Source organism: Puma concolor, chromosome A3, assembly GCF_028749965.1.
Source record: "Puma concolor isolate L17-30 chromosome A3, mPumCon1.1.hap2, whole genome shotgun sequence".
NCBI classification, from domain to species: domain Eukaryota; kingdom Metazoa; phylum Chordata; class Mammalia; order Carnivora; family Felidae; genus Puma; species Puma concolor.
The window spans coordinates 37,190,143-37,212,266 of record NC_141669.1 but is presented as its reverse complement, the minus strand read 5'-3'; the positions used below and the strand labels follow the sequence as shown (position 1 = coordinate 37,212,266).

At 50.1% G+C, this 22,124-nt stretch overlaps 2 long non-coding RNA genes across 9 annotated transcripts in view; both read left to right on the top strand.

Moving 5' to 3' along the window:
• Window positions 1-22,124, top strand: part of LOC147582371 (uncharacterized) — a 158,421-nt gene that overhangs the window by 4,480 nt on the left and 131,817 nt on the right. The window lies entirely within an intron of this gene.
• Window positions 1,815-2,633, top strand: LOC112864210 (uncharacterized). Its single transcript, XR_015249056.1, has 2 exons — window positions 1,815-1,920; window positions 2,024-2,633. It is a non-coding gene; the product is annotated as an uncharacterized LOC112864210 (long non-coding RNA).

Sequence of the window (22,124 nt, the reverse complement as noted above, 5' to 3'; positions counted from 1 at the left end):
ACAGAGGATCAGAAGGAAGTTGGGTCCACCGGAAGGAGGAGAGGTTGGGAGGCTTGATGACTCCTCTGATTAAAAAAAAGAAGAAGAAGAAGAAGAAGAAAAACAATAACCATCTGGTTTTATTGCATTTTTTATAATCAAAAAAGCTAATGGTGATGGCAAATCTTATCCATTGCGGTTCTCCTGCTTAACTTTTGCATTTAGGATTGATTACCCTGCAACTGAGGGCTTCTGCCCCAGAGGCTTTTAGCCTTTCCCTCCATGCTGTCCTTTCAAAAATTTATCATACTTATAATATTGGAATTTTTAGCAATGGCAGAAATGTATCACTTTAGCTGTTCTCCCTGGACAAATCTTTCATAGAGTGTGAGAGGGATGCATGGGTTTCTACCAATGTAGACAGATATAAAGGAAATCTTTACAAAATAACAGTGGCTCCAGCAAGTGTCAAGCTTGCTTTCTCTCAGACAGAAAAAGATTGGAAGCAGGCTGCTCCGGGTGATGGTCAACGGGCAGCTAGTTCATTCATCTCTCTTTTCTGTTATCATTAGCATCGACTTCCTTCCTCAAAGTTATCACTTGGTTTTAATATGGCTGCTGGAGCTCCAGCCATCGCCTCTGCGTTCCACATAGGAGGAAAGAGGAAAGTGGAGGGATAAAAAGCTAAGCATTCTAGACATCAGGCTCCTTTAAAGAGCTTTCCCAGAACCCCCAACTAACCCTTTCTGCCTACATCTTTTATTGGCCACTGTTTCTGTACGGCAGCCAGAGGAATATAGCTTTTTAATTGGGAACATTGCTGCCCCTGACAACGTAAGGGTTGTTGACAACACAGGAAGTAAAGGAGAATGGATATAGGACAGACAACAAGCAGTCTCCACAACAGAGTGCGCCAGAAGACAGCTAGATTTATGCTTTACGGCATTTAGCTCCTCTGGGACCAGGGTCTACTTTGTGAAATAACCACATTGGGCTCATCAGAACTATCAGGAGGAGACTGGCTTCAAGAGCCCCGAACAACTTGGAGCGGGGCATTCAACGGGACAGAAACCGCTTGCTTTTTGTATTAGAGTCACATAAGATTTCTTTTCATGCCTCCATTAGCAAATATTTACCATTTCCCCAATAAAATAAAGATAATTCGAACACTGCTTTGTTTCCTGAGTGCTTGCTCGGTGCCGGGTGCTGTTCTGGATGCTTTGCAAATATGACCTTACTTAAGTTCGCACAGACCTGTGTGTGGCAGATCACCATTATTGTCCCCATCAAGCAGACGAGGAATCTGGGACACGGAAGGGTTAGGGGTGATGGCAAAATTACACCGTTAGTAAGGAATGGAGCTTGGCTTTGAACCCAGCAGTCCGGTTCTTTGACCCAGGGATGCGGAGGTGAAGCGGGCAGACCAGGTCTTTCCCATTTGTCTTTCTGGTGAAATAGACATGAGCCCAATAATGTCAGGCTGCTGTCAGTGCCCCAGCGGAAGGGCGCAGGGAGGTGGGGCGCCCTCACGTCTCGCAGCACCTCCTGCCTGGAGGGAACTCAGTCCAAGCTGAGCGTTCTTTCCCCCACAGAGCACATACCAGGAATCTCAGCTATGTCTGGGTTCATGACTCACCCCCTCCCTCGCAGCCAGCTTTTCCAGAGTCAGCTCCTGAGTCAGGACCACGCCCTTCCAGCCCTGAGGATACAGACGGGGCTTCATCCAGACTGGGCTTCAAAGCTTCGGCAGCGGTCCAGCAAAGAGCAGAATGGCCCAAGTAGAAAAGTTTCGGTTCCAAGGACATGCAGTGTATTCACATAATTCAACCTGCGCGAAGGCCAGAGAAGGTGAGCCTGTCACACCCTCTGCTCCACACGACCCCGTTATCTGGTGGCACAACCAGGGCCACGAGGATGCCTGAGAACAAGATGGATTTTTCGGTAAGGGGCGTCTGCTTAATTCTACCTCGGACCAAGTCCCCTCCTGTGTTTTGCTTGGCACCGTCCCAAAGCCTTACTCCGTGCCTCCATTTTCTTCCTCCAGCTCCTTTACAGACAGACAGATGGACTGGCCAATGAAACACACAGGCTGCGGTGGGTAGTGGGGATTTTAGGAAAGCTCCTTAAAGGAGCCTGGCATCTAAGAGGCTTAACGTTTTGTCCCCCACTTCCCTCCGTCCTCCTGTGTGGAATGCAGAGGTGATGGCTGGACCTCCAGCAGCCTCCTTGAAGTCAGAAGACAACTTGGAGAAAGCAAGCCAGTGCTAACGACGGCAGAGCAGGCAGATAGTCACAGGGCTTTGCCTGGAGATGTAACTATTTTTGGAGCGGGTTTACCTGCATGATGCAGAGGGAGGTATGAGAAATCACTGCTGAAATTCAATCTGTAGGTCAACCAGGAGGGTCTGTGGGGTGCCAGTTCCCTTTGTATGGAGCTGTCTTTTATGCCTCTGGAATAAGGAATGAGGAAGGACTCAGGGCTGCATACCTGGGTTATGGACTTTAGTCGCCCCTTCCTCATGTGAGAACATACGATGACCGTCTTGGTGTAAAGATAAATGTCATGCAAACGGGATTCATTGTTATGTATTCATATTCACTATGTTCAGGTTTTTCTTCTGATTTTGAAATAAACGGAAACATTTGATTTGCAAGAGTATTATGCAGAGGGTGGCCCCGGGAGGGCAGAGGGCAAGCACAGGAGGGCCTCCAGAGAAGGGAGCATGGGGGCTGGTCCCTGGAGGGGCGCCTCTGGATGGCGGGTGGCCCCGAGCAGCCTCTCTGCAGACGGCAGGTGCGCCCGGCTTCTCCTGGGGTCTTGATGAGCCTCAGCGGCCACGACACTCCTGTCACCTCTGGAAATGATACTGAGGATTTTCAGAGCAGATAGATATGCCCTTCCTGTGCCACCTTTCCCATCGTCCCTCATCTCCCCTATAATTGCTCTGCGTGTCCAGTTGTCCTGTTCAGTGGGAGGAATTTCGGTCTACAGGAGGAATTTCGGTCTAAGATATCAAAAATCTAACACTCCCTTATTCCTGAAGTCTCTACATTATATCAGATCTGCTTTGCACTCATGCTGCTGCTACGTTATCCCCTCAACCTGGCTGAGGGCACATTCAGATTTGGTCATTCTTGGGGATCTCTGTCCCAGTGCTCCTGGCATCCTCACACAGCCTCAGGGCTGTGAGATGCCAGAAAACCAGAGCGGGGCAATCTGCGATCCAAGGTGGTCACCACGATTCCCACTCGACACCTAAGACCCAGCACCTGTGGGGCTGCGGAGTTGGTTGGGGGCCCCCACTCCAGCTGGAGGGGCCCGCACGACCCGGTTGTCTGTCCCTGAATTTGGGCCCTTTCTGGAAACGTGCCCCTGCTTTCCTGACCATGCTGTGAGCTCACAGCCCGTGCAGCTGAGGAGTATCCGGTGGGGGGCCCCCTTCACATGCCTCATCCTGTCCGCTAACTGCTGCTGGGCCTCTCGTCACTTGGAGCCCCCCATCTTGGTGTGGGGGTGGGGGTTGGTAAGAAAGAACAGTGATGGCAGGGCACCCTCGAAGGACCAGGGAACAGCACTGTCCAACCGAACTTCCTGTGATGATGGAATGTTCTAGATCAGTGTTCACATGTAGCCACAAGCCACCACGTGTGGCTACTGAGCACTTGCAAAGGGGCCAATGCGACTGAGGAGTTGGACCTAAACTTCTATTTTATTTTGATTAGTTTCAGATTTCAATGCCCAAATGGCCACATGTGGCTAGTGGCTGCCATATTGGAAAGCCCAAATCTAGAGCATGTTTTCCTGATCTGGGCAGCTTTGAAAGATGGGCCATCGCCCTGAGGACGGATGTGGTACTGGTGTGAAGGGGTGAAGTTGAGTCTGGCTCTCAGTCAGTCCTCAGCGAGGTGGAGAGCTTCTGGGCCAGGAACTATGGGCCAGGCAGGTAGGGGGCCACCAGTGCCACTAGGGCAAGCCTTGTCCCCCCCTTCTGGGCATAAAACCTGAGTTGGGCCTTCAAGGTCTCCAGTGGCCCAGAAGAATGACCTGCCCAGCAGGTAGCCCAGGTTGGGCACCTGTTTTCTAGAGCACTTCTGCCGGTTGTGTTGATGGTTTCTTCAGGCCTCACCTGAGGCCCACACGACAGACGGTCCCGGCTTGTGGTACTTGACCCTGCACATTCCTGTCTGGGGAGACGCATCCTCATTTTTGTCTGCGTGGAGCTGTTCCAGGGACTGACCAGAGTGGCCTAAGGGAAGCCTCAGGCTTGGTTCCTGTCACTGTCGTTCTACAAGTCCCCAAGACGTGTCTTTTGACTCTTTCGGCTTTTTAAGGGAGAAGGATTAGCCCATATTCAGCCACGACAGACAGGAAACACACAAGCAGCCGGGAGATACGGTGAATGGGCGGAAGATCGCACACTCAGGCCCCAGGCCTGTGCCCCTCCTCCCCTCTGCCCTGTTCCACTGCAGCATCACAGCACAGCAAAATGATGCTCCCCCACGGTGCCCCTGAAGTCACCCCCAAATTCCAGGACTTTGCTTCCGGCCACTCCCCCAGGCACGGTGCTGTGTGTTCTATTCCACCGACCATCTGTCAGTGGGGCGGCCACGAGCCACCCGGATGAAGCCAGCTCAGCTCCGCCAGCTTCTCGCTGCCCAGCGCCCATGCCTGCCGGTCTCAGTCTCTTAACCTGTGAAATGGGAATATAGGAGTCACTGCCACAGAGGGCTGTTGTGAGGATGAAAGGGGTCAGTGCCTGAAGAAGTCTTAGCAAAGTGCTGCCCACAGTAGGTGTTACAGCAGGAGCTGTTGTTGTTGGAATTGCTGCCTTTTTGCTGTTTGTTCCTGACCAGAGACACCTTTCTCTGGGCCCCGGATCTCCACCCAGCAGTGGTCCATCCACTCCAACTTGGGCATCCGGGGAATCCCATCATCCTGCCTCCATGTTTCATTTTCTCCAGGCCCCGGGCAGCATGAGCTGTATTATCTTAGAGCTCGGGAGACTGATTCGATTGTCCAGGCCTTCAGTACTCATCGAGTGTGTATTGAGACCTATGGAGGCAGGGAATGAGCAAATGTGGTTGCTGGAAGGGCTGCTGGAGGCAGGTGCAGGTGGTGTAGGCCACGGGCCCCTCATGTATGGGGGGGGTCTCTGAGGGTCCCTCGAAGGGTCCCTCCATTTGAGTGAAGATCTGAAAGGAGTCAGTTTGTGCATTTTTGTGTTGCTTTGTTTTCTCTGCATGGATAGGGCAGCTAGGGTAGGTCCCTGGCTCCCCCTGGCTAGCTGTGTGACCACAAGTGAGTCACCAAGCGTCTCTGATGGTCTGTGGAGGGTGGTGAGGTGACCCACCATGGCGAGTGCTCAACAACCCAACTTGGAGCCACCATCATTAACAAGACACTCTTCACTGTTCATCAGGAGTTCTCCAGAGTCAAAGGGCGCTGCTCACCACAGCAGTCCCTCTATGTGAGCCCCAAGAGGGGCCATTTAATCTATACTAAAACCCCTTCTTTCCTTCCGGAGACAGCCCAGCCCATCTCAGCAAAGCACCCACTGAGAAGATATTCCATAAATAATCCAAAGCTTGTTTTCTGGTATTTCCACATTGTGGACCTCCCTCTGCCCCCCTGAAGCCATTCGGTCATATCCGTGGTCATAATTATGGTCCTAATTCAGCACATTCGGTAACATTCACTGAGCAATTATTCTGTCCCAGAAACAGCTGAATAATACCACGAGCCCCGGCTTCTTCCACGATGAGCCCTTCCAGCTGCGTGGCTGTCACCGCTGTGTTCAAGCTCTCCCTTCTTTCCGAGGTTCCTGAATGTGTGTGCTGAGGTGTTCGGCAACCTTGACCCCGTGCTGCCCTTCTGGTCACGGACGGCAGTGTTTGGCGTCCCGCCCTCAGATGAGTACAATGACCCGCCTTGTCCTGGATGCTAGGCTGAGGTTTGGGGCCAACCCATCCATCAGCCCCCACACTGCACTTGTAGTCGGCTTGCCTCCCTGCCTCTTTGTGTGGGGCTTGTGCAAAGCCACATCTCCCTCCTTTTGCACTTGGGTACTGACTTCTTTGTTGGTCTCTTAATTTATTTTTTAGCCCAAGTAGAACTTTACATTATCCTTGGTTGAATCTTCTAGAATTGGCCCATATAGTCTCTAACATGAAATGTGAGGCTTGACGTCATCTGCAAGTTAGAGAGGTGTTTCTCTTACGTCTGCACCAGAAGACTGTTTGGATCCGTGTAGACCAAGAGCAGAGAAGGGCAGCCCTCCACTAGCGACTGTCTTCAGGGTTGCCATTCTGGGGCACCTCACGGACAGCTCACCTTGCTGTGCAAGGTTTCACCGATGCTGACGATAGATGGCGAAACACGTCATATAATCAAATGTGTGATGGGACCCCGGTGACAAACGGGGCAGGTACTGATAATTTAGACACTCAGCCAGACTTCTCCTGATGGGTAGCCTTACCTCTTTCTGTCTCGTTCCCTCCTCCCCCCTCCTCAAATCCTGGCAGGTTTTGGCGAGGACAGCTAACCCTGGGGTCTGCTGTTGGATACCAGCAGTTTACCAGCAGTTAAATCTAGAACATTTAAACGCTCAGTTGTTGGGGGATTGTTGCTTTAGTTGGTTATGCATAGTCACATCCTCAGGGGTTGTGGGTTGGATGCATTCGATTCCAGATATGTGTGAGATATGCCTTTCAGCTAGGCCACTGAGCCCGGCCTGACACATGGGTGGCTGTCTCTGTGTGGCGGTCCTTTTGAAGTCCCCAGAAGTGCCTGCTCTGGGGAGGGGAGAGGAGAGATGCAGAATGAATACAGACTGCCACCCAGCAGCACAAGAGGTGACTGCAAACCAGAATGCTCCGGGTGAGAAAGTGAGCCACCCAGTCACTGTCTCACCTTCCCAAAGTGGGTATCATGTGCTCTGTGTTCACTGACTGAGTCCGTCACCAGGGGCACTTGGACAGAATGGAAGCAATCACTCGAGAGAGGCCAGATTACACTGTCTTTAGGAAGTGCTGCCCCCCTCAGCTCATGCCCCCCTCCCCTTGCCCTCTGGTTGCCAGAATTATTGGAATCTTCCAACTCTCATTTCTACCACTCTGTGAACACGAAGGGCCAGTGGCAAGAGACGGACTTCTTATTCAAATGGACATTGTTCTCCAAGTTTCAGGAAAGAGAGAGTTCCAGAACTTTCTGAGCCAACAGATTCCAAAGATCATTACAGTTACTCGGTGCTCTGCTGGTAGAAAAGGGGGGCCCCCTGGTTCTCATGTTGGAGGTTTTAATCTATATCTTGTGCAGGATTTAGGGGAGATTAACCGTGCGGCCTAAACCGTAGGTAGTAAATCAATTCGCTTTTGAAAGGGCCTCCTGGCAGCAGCAGGGGATGGAGAAACGAATATTTATGGAGCGGCTCCCATAGGCCCCGTGTATGCTGGGCTGCTTTCTATCCATTATCTTGTTCAACCCCCATATCCATCCCACGAGGGCTGGCAACTATTCGCCCATATTGCAGACGAGCAGACTGAAGTTCTTGAGAGTTTCAGGGTGCACAGCTCAAGGCAGAGCCAGAATGCCCACCAGCCTCCCCCAAAACACCACGAACCTCTCAGCGGGCCAGATGTCAGGCCTTGTGCGGCATTCTATTTCCCAGGACCGCATCCAGATTAAAGCCTTTGCGGATGGTTCAAATAAATCCTTCCCAAAATGGAGGACGACTTTTTTTTTTTTTTTTTTTGGAACCTGAGCAACTCTTGCATGACCTCAAGGAATCTTGCTGGCAACTCGGTGATTAGTCGTGGGGGGCACCCTCCCACCGGGGGCACCCTCCCACCAGGGGCACCTTGAGGGACTCACCTGGAAAAGGGCCCTCATCGAAGATGACACCGACTTTCAGCTGGTTCTTTTTGAGTCATATGGATGTCTTTTTTAATCTGCAAAAGTGACTAGGGAATAGAGTTTCCAGCTTTAATTAATTTCTTGAATAAGGTTCAAAAGTGAAAGTAATTAAGAAGGGGTCTGGTGAAAAGCGTCCTCGCCCCACTTCTCCTACTCAGTTGCCATTGACCTCTCCTCTGAAACCCTTCTCTTCGTTGTTTACCTGTCCGGAGTTTCTTTCTGCAAATGCAAGCAAGTAGTTGAATGAATCTTTTTCTTTTCTTTCCTACTTTCCATAAAAACTAGCACAATCGTTTTTACTGTTAAACTACTCTTGGGTTCTCGAGAACACCAGGTTGTATGTTCCCTGCATTTGGGGCTGCTGAATTTCAGAGCTAGTGGGGTGGCTATGCTTCCCCATCTCCAGTGTCCTGAGGGGAGGCATGCGCTTGTCCAGGCATTCGAGTGACAGGCGGGCACGCAGGGAAGGCACTGTGTTCCAGCTCCTGTCCCTAGCAAAGCCCCAGGGGGCCAGAGCGGGGAGGGCCATCGTGGGCGCTCTGAGATGCGCTCTAATGGCCTGGGACCACATTCCCCGGGGTGGTGATCTGGCAACTAGCCAAGGGCCAAAAGTGAGTGGTGACTTGGCCGCCCTGTGTTCCATGAGGGTCCCGGGTCCCCACAGTCAGCCTGGCACCAAATTGTATTTATAAAAGACACAGAGGAGATGATGGAGATTGAGAGCTGAAAAAAAAATCCATCTCAGAATTCTTTTAAACAATTCCCTCCCCTCCCCCCTCACCAGTGACAGCGTGTGTTCTCACTACACCATGAGGCACCCAAGTGGCCACGGCTGACGTTTCACAGCGCCTTCTCTGGGCCAGGCACTATTCCAAGTGTAACCCTCAGTGATGATCTCCATTTTTCAGGGAGGAAGCTGGGCCTGTGGTCACTTAGCTAACAAGTTGGGGAGCCAGAGTTCAGGCCAGACAGCCAGCCGCCCAGCCACAGCCGGTTTCTCACGGCAGCTCCTGGGCCCAGGAGGCTTCCTGGATTTTACTCTCAGGGCACCCACGGGGTGGAAAGACAGAAGACAGCACAGAGCCCAGGGGGGCCGGACGTCCGCACTGAGGCGCGACAGACAGCCTTGGGCCCCTGTCTGGGTGGCCCCGCTTCTTTCGGAGGACTGGCTGGCCAGTAGCCTCCTTGAGAGGCACATCCTGACCAGCACCGTCTCCACCGGCAGCAGCATTTTTGAGCTGTATGGAATTCTACACTTTTAACAACCTTTAATTTAACTCTTAGGGTAGACATCGACACTGACAGAAAAGAAAGCACATGTGTTTTTAAGAAGGCAATTTATTTTCAGGGGAGAGAGTTTGGGGGGAAACACTGGCAGGAGAAATAGCAGAGACTGTGAGTAGAGATCCAGACTCTGTGAGTCATCATTCAAGGCCTCTGTGTGTGTTACGGGCTGAATCGTGTCTCCCCGAAATTCACGTGTTGAAGCCCTACCCACCGCCCCCCCCCCCCCCCACCGGCCCCGAGTAACTCAGAATGAGACCTTATTTGGAAATGGTGTCATTGTAGACATAATTAAAGATGAGCTCATCGTGGAGGAGGGTGGCCCCTTTTCCAACATGGGTGGTGTCCTTACAAGAGGGGGACATTTGGACACAGACGGGCACACGCGGAGGATGTCAGGTAGAGACTGCAGTGGTTCTGCCATAAACCAGGGAAGCTGGGAGGGAGGCTGGGGTCCGATTCTCTCCCTGGCACCTTCAGCGGGAGTGTTGGCCCTGCCAGGGCTCGGGCTTCTTGCCGGCCGAACTACTGGACGCATTTCTGTGGTTTGAGTTTATGGTAGTTTGTTACAGCAGCTCAAAGAAACTAAAACGGTGCACATGCTTCCAGATGCGGAAGGAGGCTGCTGGGAGCCGGTTTCCACCCCAGGTCCAGCCCAGCCTGTTCCCGGGCAGTCCTGCTTTATCTAAACAACTAGGACGTTCTCAGTTTGTTTTAACTTTTCCTGAACTGCAAAAACGCGGAGGTCCAAAAGCGGAATTTGGTCTTTACGTGAGCTTTTTAAAAAGGGGGTGGTGGGTGGGGTGGGGGGAGAAGAAGAAAGAGCCACAACATCTTCATAGGTGACGGGATCCATGCTCTGGTGGGCCGTACGACGTGTCCCCAGGCAGGGCCGGCTTCCCGGCCACGGAATCCACGTGAGCGGAGGTCGGTCTAACCTCACTCCGAGGACCTCCCCCCACCAGCAATCAGCAATCGGAACTTTCACCCGCGTTGTCTGTTCCCAGTCCTTTCCCTTCCACCAATGTTCACAGGCATCCCTCCAAGTGACAACTTACGGAGCAAGCAGGGAGGCTCCCGAGGGCAGGGAAGTCACACTTTCCGTGGGGACTTTTCGCCGTGTTTCCTAGTTATTGAACAAGGGCGACTGTGAGCCTGACACAACCGTGGCTTCGACAAGCAGTTCAGAAAAACAGGAACCGCCAATTCATGAGAACTTAAAGAAAAAAATAGTTTAAAGAACTGAGAAATTGCCACATTATAGTGAAAGAATGTCAGGTTTTGGAAATGACACAAACGAGCAATTTTCACCTCGAAAACCTGGTGGAGTCAGTTACACAAGACGTAACCACACACAAACACGAGCATTTCTTATAATGTAAGGGCATTTACAGTCAAGAGTATTTCATGGAAAGTTATTTTAGTAGCAAGGGTAGCCTTCAGCAAATGAGTATTCGTCAAGAGAGTGAAACCCTGACTTCAAAGTCAGGAGGCAGCGGCTGAGTGCACTCGCAGGGTGCACCGGGGACCGGGGGACTGGGCCCAGCCAGGGGTTCGAGGCGGCTGGAGGCGTTGAGTCTCCGCTCACACGTGTGCTGGCTGGGATCCCCTTGTGACCCGGCAGGGCACACCCCCACTGCTGGGGCCCCCCGGGTCACTGCAGTTGGCTCTAAGAGCCAGCTTGAAAATTTTTCAATAATTCTTTTATTGTAAAATTGAGGGCATTATTGGCTGCAGGGAAAATGGCATGCAAACTTGTGACTGTGGGATGTAAACAGCCTATTACCTTAAGGTAGTATTTGAAGAAAATATAAAGGCACCAGGTGGAAAGTGTCCAAAGGGTGGAGGTGCCGTGTGACTGCCCCGGGGAAGAGAGAGGGCTCGGCTGGGACCCGGGTGGCGGTGCTTGGTCAGCCGTCCGGACACCAGGTGCGGGACTGTAGGTCCCGCAGGTGTGGGTGTAGGACACCCACAGGTCCCCCCGCAGAGCAGCCTGCTGGTCCCACTCAGGCTTGTTTTCTTCCAGTGTCGCCTGGGCAATCCATCACATAATTAAAGTTTCTTCAAACTGTCGAATGCTACAGTTCACGCGGGACTCTTTGCCCCAAATTTGTGGTCACCTTACTTTGCAGCTACATACAATTGGTATCTCTTCAGAAGGCTCTGCCTCTGGGGACGGACTTAAAAGTGGCCCTCCCTGGGGCACCTGGCTGGCTCAGTCGGGGGAGCTCTCGACTCTTGATCTCAGGGTTGTAAGTTCGAGCCTCACGGTGGGTGTAGAGAGGACTTAACAATAAAATCTTCACATCTTGCCAGAGAAAGACAAACGCCATATGATTTCACTCATATGTGGGATTTAAGAAAACAAACGAGCAAAGGGGGATAAGAAGAGAGAGAGGCAAACCAAGAAACAGACTCTTAACTACAGAGAACAAACTGGCGCGTACCAGAGGGGAGATGGGTGGGGGGATGGGTTAAATAGGTGACGGGGGTGAAGGGGTGCACTTGTGCCGGATGCAAGTGTTGAATCACTCTATTGGACACTTGAAACTGATATTGCACTGTGTGTTTAACTGGAATTTCAATAAAAACGTAAAATAAAAAATAAATAAATAAAATAAAATAAAACAAAATAAAATCTTCAAAAAAAAAATGTTGCCCTCCCTGCTGAAGAGTTTTAGGGCCTAAGTCCAACAAAACAGTAACCATGCCCTGAAAGAAGATGGAAAGGATTAAACTCCGCCTCCGGAAGCACTCATTTTATTTTTTTTTTAAGTTTTTTTTTTTAAATGTTTTTTAATGTATTTTTGAGACGGAGAGAGACAGAGCATGAGCAGGGGAGGGGCAGAGAGAGGGGGAAACACAGAATCGGAAGCAGGCTCCAGGCTCTGAGCCGTCAGCCCAGAGCCCGACGCGGGGCTCGAACTCACGGAGTGTGAGATGGTGACCTGAGCTGAAGTCGGACGCTCAACCGACTGAGCCACCCAGGCGCCCCTAGAAGTACTGATTTTAAAAACAGATACATTGGGGCGCCTGGGTGGCTCAGTCGGTTAAGCGGCCGACTTCGGCTCAGGTCACGATCTCACACTCCGTGGGTTCGAGCCCCGCGTCGGGCTCTGTGCTGACCGCTCAGAGCCTGGAGCCTGTTTCAGATTCTGTGTCTCCCTCTCTCTGACCCTCCCCCATTCATGCTCTGTCTCTCCCTGTCTCAAAAATAAATAAATGTTAAAAAAAATTAAAAAAAAAAACAGATACATAAATCGGGGCGCCTGGGTGGTTCATACGGTTAAGTGGCGGACTCTTGCTTTCTGCTCAGGTCATGATCTCACGGTACATGAGATCGAGCCCCACATCAGGCTCTGTGCTGACAGCAGGGAGCGTGCTTGGGATTCTCTCTGTTCTTCCTTCTCTGCCCCTCCCCTGCTTTCTCTCTAAATAAATAAATAAACAAACATTTTTTTAAAAAAGATGAAAAACACAAATACGTAAATTAGCGGATTGTGCTGGGGGGAGCTGGTTTAAAGAAGGGCTGTGGCCTACTCATGACTCTTTCATAAGTTGCTTTGCTCTCGTTCCTTTTTTTTTTAAACTCGAGGGGAGAAGACCCTCTATGTGGCCGAGCAGAACACTGCGCATTTAAGTGCTTCCACATTAGAGCTCCCGGGAGACCCCTCCCCAAGGGGCTCCCCCATGGTTACTCCAGGCCTGTCCTCAGAGCTGGACCGAGTCCCAGACTGCATGGCAGCAATGATGTTCTCACTGTCTCTCGCTTTTTTTTTTTTTTTAATTTAATTTTCAATTTTTTAAACTAAAAAAAAAAAAAATTGGTTATACCTTTCTTTCAGCCTGTTCATATTCTTTGTCTCCTCTTCCTCCTTTCCTTCCTTCTTTCTTTTCCTTTCTTTTTGGTTGTTCTTTTTTTTTTTAAGTTTATTTATTTTAGAAAGGGAGAGTGCAAGTAGGGAAGGGGCAGAGAGAGAGGAAGACAGAATCCGAAGCAGGCTCTGTACTGACAGTGGGGCTTGAACTCACGAACCATGAGATCATGACCTGAGCCTAAATCGGATGCTTAACTAGCTAAACCACGCAGGCACCCCTGGTTGTTGTTCTACAAGAGCTCTTCTCATATTCTGGGTCTTAAACCTTTGATATATATGTGCAAATTATTTCTCCCGGTCCGTTGTTCGACCTTTTACTTTGCTTACCGTGTCTTTTATTTTACAGAAATATTTAATTTTTATGTACTCCAATCTGTTATTATTTTCTGGACACCCAGGTTCTGGCTTGCTTAGAAAGTCTACTCCCACCCCTAGATTACAAAACTATTCTCACATACTTTTTTTTTTCTTGTGGCATTTTATAATTTTATCTCTCTGGTTTAAAATACCAAGTTCAGGGGCGCCTGGGTGGCGCAGTCGGTTAAGCGTCCGACTTCAACCAGGTCACGATCTCACGGTCCGTGAGTTCGAGCCCCGCGTCGGGCTCTGGGCTGATGGCTCAGAGCCTGGAGCCTGTTTCCGATTCTGTGTCTCCCTCTCTCTCTGCCCCTCGCCCGTTCATGCTCTGTCTCTCTCTGTCCCAAAAATAAATAAACGTTGAAAAAAAAAATTTAAAATACCAAGTTCATGGGGTTTTATTTTCCTTTACATCTTGAAGAAGAGGTATCCTGTCTTTCTTTAAAAGGATAGCCGTTTTTCCTAGTACCATTTATTAAGCAGCCTACTTTGTCCTGCTGAAAATATTTTAAAGGATTTCTTTGAAGTTTATTTATTTATTTTTGAAAGAGAGAGAGAAAGCCCACGTGGGGGAGGGGCAGAGACAGAGAGGGAGAGAGAGAATCCCAAGCAGGCCCTGTGCTGTCAGAGCAGAGCCCAACACGGGGCTCGATCTCATGAACCATGAGATCATGACCTGAGCCAAAATCAAGAGTCGGACGCTTAACCAACACCCAAGCACTGCCCCCCTTGCTGAAAATATTTTAAGTTTATGGGTTTAGTATTGGGGGACATAAATGGGGGAAAGGAGGCAATTTTGGTTGGGATGCAGAAGTCAGCGGGTTGGCTGGGCCTTGGGACTGAGGGATGGAAAGAAAGTGTAGAGATTTCGGGGAATAGGACATAGAAACGGGAAGGGGTCAGGGTGGATAACCGGGGGCCAGCGGACAATGAACATGGTGGAAGAAAGGTAGGGCTGCAGCAGAGGGGGCTGTGAGTGGAGAGCCAACAAGAGGCTTGGAAAAAATGGATCCAGCTGGCAGTCAGCTCACGGGAAAACAGATGCTCACGCTGGACACAGGCCAGGCTGAGCCAGGCCCCGGGGAGACTTGTAGGCACGGCGAGAATCAGGTTCGGATATTTCCGTATTGAAACATTTGATCTGACGTGTGCAAAGTAGGCACGAGATCCAGGTAGAAGAGAAGCCTGATTTTCCCGGGGCCAAGGAAAATATCCTGAAGAGTAGGAATGGACGCAGCCTACGAGAAGGAACCCGACCCCACCGAAGCGTGGAGGTTGAGTCAAACCAGATGATTTAGTGGAGCTCGAGTCTGCTAACAGCTTCTGAGGGTAGAAATCTAGAAAGAGCTCCCAGAGGGCCCGTCTGAAGCCCCCTTTTCAAAGAAGTCTTTCCAGGATGCTGTGCCGCGAAGTCCTCAGGGGGGAGACCATCAAGTCCTCAGAACTCTCCCATCTGGGTCCATGGCAGATACCAGCCGAACCAGCCTCATGGGCTTATGATCTGTGCAATCGTCCAGGGCTCTGTGCTCAGAATGCTCATACCTAGATTAATGTTCTGCTGTTGCCATCTTGAAATTCTCCATCATTTCCGAACAAGGGGCCCCGCACGTTCTGCATTCGGGCCTGGATGTAGGCCATGGGTCTCAGCACTCTTCCTGGGAGCCCAGACGTTCCTTATGGTCCTCCAGCACCGTGTTCCAGGGAGTCTTGCCGGAAGGCAGAGGCAGCAGGAGATGAAATGTAGTTGCCTTTCGTGACTGGATTCTTCACTACTGCTTTATGTAACAGCAGATCCTGATTTATGAAATGCGCCTTAAAAGCAACTTACAGAAATGCAGGGGTGGGGATAGAATTTGCAGTGAAATTCTGTCCCCATTAAAGAACCTCCAGCCACATGACTTGCTGTGCTTGGACCGTGTTCTCTGTACCAGGCGGAACCCACAGAGAAAGAAGGCTGCCAGCAGGAGGCCTAGGTGCTCTACTGAACAGATGACTCAGCCGTGCACTTATCCTAAAGGTTCCCAGAGCTAAGAGTCAGGGGCCCTGACACATGAGTTGTAGGAGGCCTCTGTGTCCCCATCAAAGACACGCTCCACGGTGGGGAGCTGTTGGACAACCTTCCTGGTTTATCCACCAATCCCTGGGGATTCCTGCAGATTGAAGGAATCTTCCTTTCTCTTTGGGATCCTTCTCTTACTACCCACTGTGTCCTACTGGTGCAAGGACTTCCCTAGACAGGAGCATCAGCCTGGCGGCAGCATTCAGAGACTAAAAGAGCACCAGTCAGAGGGGGACCCATTTCTACCACTCCTGCGCACTAGACCCAGGTACCCCCCCACTTAGGGAGAAACTTGCTGCCCAGTTATAGAGAAAGCACCGTAGTGCGTGATGCCAACAACATGGTCCCACTGTAATTCTCCTAAACACACAGTTATCTGGTGAGTTCTCCTTCTGGATTTGACAGATCAGGTTCCCAACAAGGAGAGTGCCCTGAGGACAGGGCTTGCTGCAGGGTTCTCAGACTCTGGTCGCTCACCCAACACCATGGCTTATGAAATGGAACCTCTGGGACATCCAGTGACAGTTGCCCCCATAGGAAACAGAAGTTTCCATAAAACTTCCTCTCTGCTGTGTTTATGCTCTGGCTGCTTGTGGGTCAGTTATTGGTAGCGTGGCAATGGAAGCGAAGGGGTACCAGTGAGTAGTGTAGAACATAGTAGATGCTATGCCCCAAGGGAATCCACACTCAAGTACAGAATGAGAAACTTCTGGGTGATTCAAGAGAAATTCGTTTTATTACTATTATTATTGCAGGACTTCTCAGAGCCTTTGGCCATGCTTTGTAAATATCCAAAATGGCATAACCTGGACAGTATATGCTAAATGTCGATGGTGGATGGAACCTTCCCCTCTTTTTTTTTTTTTTTTTTTTTTGTCGGAGAATTATATAGGACCAGAGTTGCCAAGACAAAACATACCAATGTTATCGAAATTTAGAAGGAATATGTGAGTACGGGATAAAAGAGAGTGACATTTGGATTGAAATTCAGAAAAAAATCAGAAAAGACCCCCAGATCTTCCCAGAGGGGAAGAGCAGCATGGCAAAGTATGGCAGCATGTGGCAGGTCTGGGGTTGGCTGGCAAGGGCAAGCTTGGGCGCAAGAGGAGACTGGGGCAGTTTTTTAGGACCTCCATTGGCAGCTCACAGTGTTGGGCCTTTCACCTGCAGGCAGTGTGCATGTGTGTGTATGTGTGTGTGTATGTGTATGTGTGTGTGTGTGTGTGTGTGTGTGTGTGTACAGTGCTTAAAGCTTTTGAGCAAAGGATAGGTTGATTAATGATGCACAGCTTCAGAAAAATGACTTTGTGGGAAGAACTAAGGACATCCTGGAGACTCACAGCCCTCGTGGAAGGCGGCCTCAGGATGGAAGCTACGTGTGGCCAGGAGGGAACGGACCCAGGTGGCAGGGTGGCAGATGGACACACGGTTCGAGGTAGAAGAGGCAGCACGGACGACTGGCTGAGGTTTGAAACGCCAGGCCGCCCAGGTCACCACCGACATTTCAAAAGCTCAGACCAGATGGTAACACCTGGGCCGGTACAGATGAGTCAGGAGAATGACTGTGACCATGTGAGGGGTGGGCCCAGAGTGGAAATAGTTTCTCCCACCCGAGCATTAAGAACATTACAGAGGGGTGGCACCTGGGTGGCTCAGTCGGTTAAGCGTCTGACTCCCAGCTTCGGCTCAGGTCATGATCTCACAGTTGGTGGGTTTGAACCCCGCATCGGGCTCTGCGCGAACAGTGCGGAGCCTGCCTGGGATTCTCTCTCTCTTCCCCTCTCTCTGCCTCTCCCCCTCTGGCGCTCTCTCTCAAAATAAATTAATCAATTAAAAAAAAAGATAAGAACATTACAGAGGGGTTGCCCCTCTTTCCCTCAAGTGGGTGCTGGCCGAGCAGCCACCAACAGCACGTGGGAATGCGTGCGTGCCAGGAGCACACCGCGGTGCCCGCCTTCGAAAGCTGTCCACGTGAAGAAGGAATAGTGACCGGGAGAAGGAAGAGGCCAGAGCAGGCCCTTTCACTATGATGGACAGCTTACTGTGGCTGGTCCAGAACCACAATCCTGGAGCCAACAGAATCCACTGCTCACCAAACTGCTTGTCCTGGAATCTCACAAATCTGCACATCGACTTTGTTAATAAACGGCTAAGGAGATAATTCAAACAAGCCCTGTGGTTTGGAAGTCACACATTTTGGTGCTTGATGCTCACGCATACGGCGAAGCATTTGAAGAACATTTCCTAGACCGAGGTTTGTTTCATGTTTGCATCAAACACGCAGCAACTCTAGACAATCTCCCGAAGAAATTCAGCTGGCCTCCGTTGTCGGTATATTCCCCTCTTATGGCCTCATCCCGTGCACATAGGTCTGTGTGTTCACATTTACGTATGAACACGCATGAGCGTGCCCTCGTATGCAAACATTGGGGTTTATGAAATTTTAATCCACCCTCAATCGAGGTATATAACCAGGACAGATTGATGGAAAGCTTTTAGGACTTGAAAGAACAGTCGTGATAGTCATCTTGCATTATAAAGAGCACCAACGTGTACCGAGGAGTATTTCTGCATTGCATGAGGAAGTAATGAGTTGTGAAAGGCCACAGTTATTTCATTAAGTGCAAAGGTACTGACGAGGATGCAGCAAAGAATCAGAAAGGAATCCTGGTGGAAACAGCTTACAGCCTTGAAGGAGAGAAGTCTAAGCACAATGGGAGCGCGAAGGAGGAAGGGAGAACGCTGGAGAGGGGCCGGAGGGTGACTTACCCTGACGCCCACGGTGCTCGAGAACGTGGTGGCATCTGGAGCAGGCCTTGAGAGGCAGGCGGATTTGGATGTGCGGCCGTGGCCACGGGAGGCTGTGCAGGTGTAGGGGTCCGTGTGCGCAAAGGCATGGAGGTGGGCGCGTCCCGGCGGTGGGCGTGTCCGGCGGTGGGCTCGAACAGGGGTGTCCTGTGCCCTTTGGCTGAAGAATCAGCACAGAGGTGGAGGACCCAGCAGGCAAAGTAGGTTGGTTCTGATCTGGCTGCTGTGACACAAATACACAAATGAGTACAGACCCTCAGGGAAGCGCCCGTAGGACACAGGCTTCTTTCAAGGTTGACTTTCTCAAACCATGGCTGGAATTCCGTTGGGGGGATTACTCTCAGAGCCCACGCAGCAGCCACCGGGATAAAAACCCTCATTGCCCCAGCTGGCTCACTTCACCTGACAGTTTCTAAAATCTCTCACACGGAATTTGTCACTCTATTAAGCATCCATAAAATGCACTTTGAGCCTGAAAAGCTTTTCCAAAAGAAGAGCTTGAAAATTGAACCTTAAGCAGCAGAAACCGTGACTTCCAAACCACAGGGTTTGTTTCAATTATCTCCGTAGTCCTTTATTAACAACGTCAACATGCAAATATGTGCGATCCTAGGACAGGCAGTTCTGGGAGCCGTGGGTTCCGCTGGTTCCAAGCAGCAAGAAAATTCCTTGTCTTAAGGACCAGATCCATTTGGAATATTCTTTATTAATCACGTACTACGGCATTAATATAATCCAAATTACCTAACTGTGGTCTTTCCTTTTGTGATGGTGGGCACTTTCTTCTATCATCAGAGACTTGTCACCGTGCCCAGCCTGAATTCGATGGCTTCTCTCCAACTATTCCAAGCTAACTCTGGGTGTGTGTCTATCTGTCTGTCTGTGTGCTTCTGTGTTGTCCATGCTGCAGTCCAGACTCTATACTGTTTTCCTTATTATGTAAGATTCCACTGGAAGGACATTACTAAGTTTTGTGAAATCAAAGCTCACATGTTGACTGAGATGCTGTGGGCTGAGGGTCCTCTGAAAGCTTGCAGGCTGGGGCTGCCTTGGTTGTGTCTGATGGCCCACAAGATATAAACCCTGGACACCTTGCAACTCTTTGTCACCAAGCAGAAAAACCAAAGGGATTTTCAAACCAAACTGGTTTGAGGTGTCCTAGGGCTTCCGTAACAAAATGTCACAGACTCGGTGGCTTAAACAGCAGAAATTCATTTGCTCACACTCCCGGGGGCTGGAAGTCCAAGATGAGGGTGTTGACAGGTTTGGCTTCTTCTGAGGCCCCTCTCCTTGGCCTGTAGATGGCCACCTTCTCCCTGAGTCCGCACCTGGTCTTCCCCCCCCCCCCCCACCCCGTCCATATGCTTGTCTTCCTTTTTAAAAAATATTTTTTAAAGTTTATTTATTTTGAAAGAGAGAGAGAGAGAGAGCCAAAAGCAGGGAAGGGACAGAGAGAGAGGGAGAGAGGAAATCCTGATGCAGGGCTCGATCTCATGAACCCTGAGATCATAACCCGAGCTGAAATCAAGAGTCAGATGTTTAACTGACTGAGCCACCCAGGCACCCCTTAATCTCCTCTTCTAATAAGGACAGTCACATTGGGTTAGGGCCCACTTGTGTGACCTCATTTTGCCTTAATTACCTCTTTAAAGGCACGATCTCAAAATACAGTGCTCTACTGCGGGACTTCAACGTATCAATTTCAGTAGAACACAATTCAGCCCATAACAATTGGTTTTAGGTACTGCCTTTAGGACTCCTCTCCATGCCTTTGTCTCACCAATGGATGAATCACACAGTAAGTGGCTAGATGAAATGCTTGGCCAATTAATACTGTCATGCTCAATTATAAAGACAAAATATGTCCACCTTTGCATTCTTTATTGCTGGCTTCTGTGGTTTAGATCTAGCAGCTACAAAAATTCAGAATTTTGCTAGCCAGAGTGTCAAATCCCATCCTGGTTTCAAATAGCACGTTTTCATCTCAACCAATTTTGGCCCAGGGCCCCTAGATTTCTAAGCACGATCCCCTGTTCCTGTGGTAAAGGGCTGCATCGCCTGCCTAATGACTTGCCCTACTGTTCCCTCTGATGGAGGCAGCTCTCGGGCTCAGCCGGGCCCCTGACCAGTCTCAGGCCCCGCACCGAGACCTGCCGATTCCCTGGCACCGCATCGTTGTCCCATGCTCTCGTGTCACTCCCGGCGCTCCTGCGTCAGCCCCACGAAGGCTTCCTTCCAGCCCGCCTCCCACAGGCCCTTTTCCTTACACCTCTCAAGTTCAAATTGTCCATGATCATCCTCCAGTGGGTGGACTATCTTTGGAGACGCTTTTGGCCTGAATCCTGCCCTGGATTTATGGGTTTTATGTTGCTTTGCAATTGTTGCCATTTTCGCCCACGTGTTCTGTTCACACAGGAAGTGACTAAGGTGAGGACCAGGTGAAGACAGACTTGTTCTTCTGTTTTATGCTTTTAAATATAATCCACTCCGCCCTTCCCTCAAGAGCCGTGGTTCTTTTATCACCGGAGCCCCACACACCAGGGTCTGAATTTCTAGCCCACTGCTTACTGGTCAGGCAAGTAGGATAATTCAGTTTGCATCCCGAGGTCTCAACATCCCCATCCATAAGATGGAGGTAAATGGTAACACCTTTTTCCAAGGCTGCTACTGATATTAAATGTGAAACTCTTAAAAAAATTTTTTTAATGTTTATTTATTTTTGAGAGAGAGAGACAAGAGTGTGAGCAGGGGAGGGGCAGAGAGAGAGGGAGATAGAATGTGAAGCAGGCCCCCGGCTCTGAGTTGTCAGCACAGAGCCCGCCATGGGGCTCGAACTCACGAACCGGGAAACCATGACCTGAGCCGGAGCTGGATGCTTAACAAAACAGACTGAGCCACCCAGGAGCCCCTGAGTTTAAAGCTCTTAATGCAGAGTTCGGTACTGAGTAGAGGCATGGAAAATGTCAGCTACGTGATTATTTTTACCCCTATTTTGCACATGCTGTAGCATTTTACAAAACTATTATTCCTTTCCTAGACTCACCTCCAAGGTGCCACCTCATACAAATCCACTCTAACTTTCACTCTACTCTGCGATGCTCCCCCCCAGTGACCCGATGCTGGACCACCAGACCACCTTCTCTAATGGCTGGAAAAATCTGGTTTGCATTGAACCAGTCTGTTTCAAACTTCTGACCCCCCATTCTGCCCTTTGGTGTAGCACAGTTCAATCTGTCTGTTCTCATGTTCCTGCAAGGCATTCTCAGGTCTAAAGTTCCTTTGACTGTTTCACATTTAATAAACAAATCCCTCTGCTGTCTGGCCACTCTCCCCTGAATATTCTCAGCTGCTTCCATCCTTCTAACTGTGGATCTTAGAAAGAGACAGGATGCTTCAGGTGAGGTCTGAGCAGCCCAGAGCAGAACCGGCCGGCACCTCACACCCCACTAAGCACCCTGGAGCCCTTTGCTTAGCTGGTGTCCACATTACACTTTTGTCAGTATCACATTTATTGTTAATGTAATCCTGTAAAATTTTTTTCCTCTTTAATTTCCGTTGCAAAAGACAAGTCTCCTATACTCTAAACTTATAGAGTTACGGTTTGGGGTTTTTTTTTTTTTTTTTTTGCATCTAAAAATACATAACCTAATAATACTGCCTTTGTGAAATGCATTAAACCATTAAACCATTATCTCACCAAAAGCCTCTGGCATTCTGTTTGTAGGTCAATAAATGTGCTCCCTGCAGAGAATGGGTCATCGGTAGATCTGACGACCACGTGACTATGTCGTTGTCAAGTCGGCCGAAGTGGTGGGCAGGGCAGGGCGGAGAATGTGGGCCTGGAGGG